Source organism: Rattus rattus, chromosome 2 (genome assembly GCF_011064425.1).
Source record: "Rattus rattus isolate New Zealand chromosome 2, Rrattus_CSIRO_v1, whole genome shotgun sequence".
Taxonomy (NCBI): domain Eukaryota; kingdom Metazoa; phylum Chordata; class Mammalia; order Rodentia; family Muridae; genus Rattus; species Rattus rattus.
This window is the reverse complement of record NC_046155.1, coordinates 38,060,954-38,067,787: the sequence shown is the minus strand read 5'-3', so window position 1 is coordinate 38,067,787 and position 6,834 is coordinate 38,060,954. Positions and strand designations below refer to the sequence as shown.

Genomic DNA, 6,834 nt, shown 5'->3' with positions numbered 1-6,834 from the left:
TATATAATAGACCAATGAACTGAGCAAGAAATTGTGGAAACAATGCCTTTCACAATAGCCTCAATAAAAAATTTTATGGTAACATTTACCAAGCAAGTGAAAGATTACTATAGTAAAAATTTTAAGACATTTGAGGAAAAAATTGATATCACAAAATGGCTTCCCATTATTTTTTTTAATTGGATACTTGAATACAGAAATGTTTGTGTCCATGCACTTATATACATTTCTGGTACTTTTTCTTTGGCTCTTTTTTTTTTCTTTTTTTTCTTTTTTTTTTTTTTTTTTTTTGTTCTTTGGTCATATTCTGAATTTTTGTTTTTATTTCTCATATTTATTTTATTCCTTCAATTCCTGTTTGTTTCCTTTAAAAGAAAAACCCTTTTAATTGTTTCTTTGTGAATTTCCCATCATGTACTCCAAGCCCATTCATCTTCCTCGCCCCTCATACCCTCTCTTTACACTTGCAAACCCTACCACCATCACCACCAGAGGGAAAAAAATCTCATTGTGGAAGCTGTGGTATGGCACAGTGTGTTCCGTGCAAACACTTCCCTGCTTGCAAATGTTCATTGCAATGACTTGGTCTGTGAAGAGGACTCTGGCTTCTGCTACTCTATCAATACTGGAACCTCACTGTTGCTCCTCTTAGATAACCTGTTGTTGATCTGTGCTGTGGAGATCCTATAGTTTTGGATTTGTAGGATCGGTCCCTTCGTGTATGCATTCTAACAGTTCATCAATGGAGCAGATGTTAAGTTGGACCAATTGAAGGCCTTGGATCTGGGACTAAGAGGTATTTGAGCTGGTCAGTCCACAGGCTCCCCACTCTAACACGTTGGAGCCAGCTTACCAGGAAACCTACAAGCAGGAACAGCTCTACCCTGTTGCCCAGGCAAGGTACAAGGCCCAATCTCCTGAGTTTTTGCAACTAGTGAGGGACATGGCCACTTCTACGCTCATAAACCTGAGGCCAATTCTCCCACCTGTTATAGATGGCAAGAAACAAAGGAGAGGAGGAAGGCGTCTCTCCCTTGTCTGAGCCACCACACAGCAAACCAGAAGCAGGGCTAGCTCACCCCAACCTGCCCATCTAGGACCAGCTCTACTATGCTGCCCATTCTCTGGAGTGCTGCAGCTGATGAGGAGTAGGGACAGCTCTTCTGCTCTCGTGAAACCAGGACCAGGTCTCCTACCTGCCATAGGCGCTGAGCAGAAAGGGGGAATGAGGGTATCTCTCCTTTCTTCATACCACCTCACAAGATACAAGCGGATGTCCCATACTTGTATCTCAGGGGCTTGTTTGCACCCAAATCCTGGAATGGGTAGTCCACTCTTCTGAGTACTGCAGCTGGCTATGGATAGGGTCAGTTCTCCTGCTCTCATGCCACCAAGGCCAACTCTCCCACAATGTCCAGGTGAGGGTTGGGGGCAGCTCTGCAGAGCCCTCAAGTGACTCATGAGTGTTCTCAGGAATGCTATGACATATTCATACATTATAGCACTGGGTAGGGGCCACGGTGGTCATGGTCTGGTGCCCCACGGCCTAAGCAGTTCCAGATTGTTGGCCAATTCAAGGCTAGTTTCCTGTCTGGGCTCCATGGGGACTGTCTAGTGGTTGCCTGGCCTGCCCAAGTGGCCCTTTTCAAAGGCTGTCTGTCTCAGATTCACTTCTGCCCTGGGCCTGAAGTCCCAGTTGGGGTTCTTCTTGTCCTTGGCTTGCTTCCCATCCTGGGAATCTGGCCAGGTCTGCTTTCTTTCTGGGAATGTTAGGCTACTAATTCAAATGTTCATACATCAGAATAGACTGTAGACCTAGTATCTCTCCTCTCTGCCACCTACTGATGTACATGTGACACAGCAAAACATCTGCAATGTCTCTAGGGACAGGTGTCTGACTCTACTGTAATGAGAGACATAAATAGTGTGTATATCTGGATGGGAGAGGAGGTGGGGAAAAACTGGGAAGAGTAGGTGAAGCAAAATCCTTAGAATATACTGTAGTGAAAAGTTCAATAAAAAATTAAATGTAAATGGGCAAATGAATTATAGGCAAATTTCCAGAAACAAATACAAATGTTCGAAAACATTTGAAAAAAATGTTCAAAATATTTGACTATAAGAAAATAGAAAGTAAACATACTTTGAGATTCCATTTCATCATGGTCAGAACACTGTCAACAAGAAAGCAAACAAGAAACGTTGGTGAGTATGTGGGAAAAGAGGAACCTTATATACTGAAGACTGGAGGTAATAAAAGCTAGAAGAGCCTCTCTGGAAGTCAGTTAGGAGTATCCTTAAAAATATAAAAATAGAATACCATCTGACCTAGCTGTATCACTACTGGGTATATCCTATTAGAGCAGAACACAGATACTTGCACACTCGTGTTTAATGCTGAATTATTTGCAATAGCCAAGATAGAAAGCTAGCCTAGATGCCAATCTTTAGATGCAGGTCAAGGAAAATAAATAAAGAATGGAATTTTAATCACCCATCAAGAAAGTGAATTTATCTCATTTGTAGGAAAATTAACAGAAGTGGAGATTATCATGTTTAGTAAAAGTAGTCAGTAAAGGTAAATGCCATGTTGTCTCTACTATGCTGACCTATATGGAAATCTAAATGCACACGAATATGTGTTTTTGTGTGACAAGAAAGTAAAAGGAAACTCTGAAAGGGAGGAGTAGTGGGCCTTGAAGGAGAGCAAAGAGAAGCAAGAGAGAGTAATTGCAAAGAAAAAGAATATACTACACAATTTTGCTCAGATATAAAAGGTAAATGTAAATAGATGTGTTGTGTATTTCATGTGAGTTATATGTACATACATACACACATACATAAAAGGAAAGAATACCTGGATTAAGATCAGGGAACAGGAGTGTTACAAAAATGATTAAGATACATTAACATCCTAATATATATGAAATAATAAATAATAATAATGTGCAAAATTTCCACAATCAACCACTTGTATGCTAAAATTACTTTTAAAAACTTTTTAAAATAGAATACAAATTGGCAAAGAAGAAATAAAGGTATCATTATTCAAAAATGATGATAGGATATGAAAGCTACCCCCAAAAATTCTACCAGAGAACTTCTGCTGATAAACAACTTAAGCAAAGTGGCTGGATATAAAATTAACTCAAACAGTAGCCTTCCTTTATACAAATGATAAACAGGCTGAGAAAGAAGTTGGGGAAACAACTCCCTTCACAATAGTCACAAATAATATAAAATATCTTGGGGTAACTCTAACCAAACAAGTGAAAGATCTGTACACAGTAACTTCAAGATTAAAGATAGAAATCAAAGACGATCTCAGAAAATGGAGAGATCTCCCATGCTCATGGATTTGCAGAATTAACATAATAAAAATGGCCATCGTACTAAAGGCGATCTACAGATTCAATGCAATCCCCAACAAAATCCCAACACAATTCTTCAAAGACATGGAAAAAGCAAATCTCAAATTCATCTGGAAAGGCAAAAAAAAAAAAAAAAGAACAGAAAAGCAAAAACAATTCTTAACAGTAAAAGAACGTCTGGGGGAATCACCATTCCTGACCTCAAGCTCTACTACAGAGCTATAGTGATAAAAACTGCCTTGTATTGGTGCAAAGACAGACAGGTTGATTAAATAGATTTGAGGACCAAGAAATAAAACCACACTTACACACACTTGATCTTTAGCAAAGAAGCCAAAAAGAAAGCATCTTCAATAAATGAATAAATAAATAAATGCTGGTCTAACTGGCTGTCTGTATGTAGAAAAATGAAAATAGACCCATATTTATCACCTTGCACAAAGTTCAAGTCTAAGCAGACCAAGGACCTAAACATAAAACCATATACACTGCATGAAATAGAAGAGAAAGTGGGAAAGAGCCCAGAAATCATTGTCCCTGGGAAATTTTCCTAAACAGAACTCCAATGCTTCAGGCTCTAAGATCAAGAATTGATAAATGGGACCACATGAAACTGGAAAACTTCTGTAAGGCAAAGGACATAGTCAATAAGACAAATTGGCAACCTACAGATTGGGAAAAAAATCTTCACTAACCCCATATCTATATATAAAGAACTCAAGAAGCTAACCACCAAAAAAAAAAAAATTCAATCAAAAAATAGGATATAGAACTAAACCAAGAATTCAAAAGAGAGGAATCTCGAATTGCTGAGAAACACCTAAAGAAAAATGTTCAAAGTCCTTAGTGCAAATCAAAATGACCCTAAGATTCCAACTTATACCAATCAGAATGGCTAGGATCAAAACCTCAGGTGACAACACCTGGTGAGGATGTGGAGAAAGGAACACTCTTCCATTGCTGGCAGGATTGCAAACTGGTACAACCATTCTGAAAAACAATTTGGGGGTCCCTCAGAAAAACAGAAATAGTCAGTCCTACCTAAATATCCAGAAATAATACTCTTGGGAATATATCCAAAAGATGCCCAACTGGGCCAAAGGGGCACATGTTCCACTATGTTCACAGCAGTCATATTTGTGATAGCCAGAAGCTGGAAACAATCCAGATATCCCACAACAGAGGAATGGACACATAAAATGTGATTCAGTTACACAATAGAATACTATTCAGCTATTAAGAATGAAAACAGCCTGAGTTTTGCAGACAAATGGATGGAACTAGAAAATATCATCCTGAGTTAGGTAAGACTCAAAAGACATGCATGGTATGTTCTCACTAATAAGTGGATATTAGCCAAAATAGTACAGAATACCCAAGATACAGTCCACACAGAACTCAAAATGGTCAACAAGTTGAAGGGCCCAAGTAAGGATACCTCAGTCCCACTTGGGAGGGAGAAGAAAGCAACCACAAGTGGGGAGAGAGGGAGGTACCAGGGAAGGAAAGGAGACTGAGCAGAGGAGGGAAACATGATCTGGTATTGGGTGGGGAAAGGACTGAAGCCCTGAGGGCCAGCAGAAAGAATGGAAACAGGTAACTTAGGGAGGTAGGAAGTTGGGAGGACCCTCCAGAATGTACCAGAGACCTGGAAAGTGAGAGACTCTCAGGACTCAAGGGGAGGGGCCCTACAATGGGGAAAGAGAACTTGTAGAGCCCCTCCAGCAGAAAGACAGGGCATCAAGTGAGGGATGAGGTTGCTATCCTACAGTCTAAACTCTGACCCATAATTGTTCCTGTCTGAAAGAACTTCAGGAATGGAAATGGAGAAGAACCTGAGGAAAAGGAGGTCCAGTGACAGGCCCAAAGGGGGATCCAGCTCAAGGGGAGGCCCTGAGGCATGATACCATCACTGAGGTTATGGAGTGCTCACAAAAAGGCACCTACCATAACTGCCCTCTGAAAGCCCAGCAAAGAGCTGAAAGAGTCAGATGCAGATATTTACATCCAACAATGAACAGAAGCTGCTGACCCCTGTGGTTGAATTAGGGAAAAGCTGGAAGAAGCTGAGGAAGAGGGCAACCCTGTAGGAGGACAGGCAGTCTTAATTAATTTGGACCCCGAGATCTCTCAGACACTGAGATCTCTCAGATACTGGATAACCAACCAAGCAGCATACACCAGCTTATATGAGGCCCCAAACATATATACAGCAGAGGACTGCTGGGTCTGGGTTCAGTCAGAGAAGATGTAACTAACCCTCAAGAGACTGGAGGCCCCAGGGAGTTTACAGGTCTGGTGGGGTGGGTAGAGAGGGGACATCCTCGTGGAACAACAACAACAACAAAAACTATTAAGAAACATAACAGTTTCACAAACACATGTAATTTTTATATTAAGGGAAACAGTAAATGTTGGTGAAGGGATCAAGCCTGTTAATATGCAACATATCAAAGTATTAGACAGCAACATGCCTTGATAAAACCAAATACACTTTATCCTAGTCTCTTGTACACATGAATAGTCTAGCAACAAGCCTGTGCACAATCTCACATACACAAACACCATTTACAAGTTAATCAGAAAGCCTTAAATGAGTTCTATCTTTCCTAGCAACACACTCATGAAAATTGCTGATGCCAAGATGTACTTGCAGACAGGAGCCTGGCATGGCTGTCCTCTGAGAGACTCTACCGTCGGCTGACTAAGACAGATACTCAGTCAACCATCGGATTGAGTTTGGAGACCACAGTGGAAGAGTTAGGGAAAGGACTGAAGGAGCTGAAGGGGATTGCACCCCTATAGGAGGAACAACAGTATCTACTAACCAGATGCCTGAGAGCTCCCAGGGACTAAGCCACCAACCAAAGAACATACATGGGCTGGTCCAAGGTCCCAGCTGCATATGTTGCAGAGGACTGCCTTGTTTGGCCTCAGTAGGAGGTGTTTTGCTTAGTCCTGTGGAGGCTTGATGCCCCAGAGAAGGGGGTGCTAGAAGGGTGATGTGGGAGTTGGGGGGGAGTACCCTCTTAGAGGTAAAGGGAAGGAAGAATTAGGTAAGGGTGTGTGGAGAGGGAACTGGGAGAGGGGGGCAACATTTCAAATGTAAATAAATTATATATATTTACATACATACAACTCACTGCCATATATATATATATATATATATATATATATATATATATGAGTTGTATGTTTCTCATGAAATCAGGTCAATTCCAAGTGACATACATGGCTGTAGGTTACTGTGTGCTTATGTATAAGGTATTTTTTTTCTGTCATCTGAGCCTCTTTGTTAGATAAAGCAGAATTATCAAAGGAGAACTGGCAGAGGGATTAAGTATTGCAATCACAGTGTTGTGGGAAGACTGAGAGAGAAGAAGGCTCTAGGCTGCTTTCTTAGGTGTCTCCAGAATGATGCTGAACAGATCCCACTGAGGAAGGCACAGTCCACAGCCCATCT

General features: G+C 40.9%; 1 non-coding gene across 1 annotated transcript; it reads right to left on the bottom strand.

Moving 5' to 3' along the window:
- Positions 1–1,765: 1,765 nt before the first annotated feature.
- On the bottom strand, positions 1,766–1,891 carry LOC116895053. The gene has a single exon (XR_004387235.1). It is a non-coding gene; the product is annotated as a small nucleolar RNA SNORA17 (small nucleolar RNA).
- Between the last annotated feature and the right edge of the window lie 4,943 nt (positions 1,892–6,834).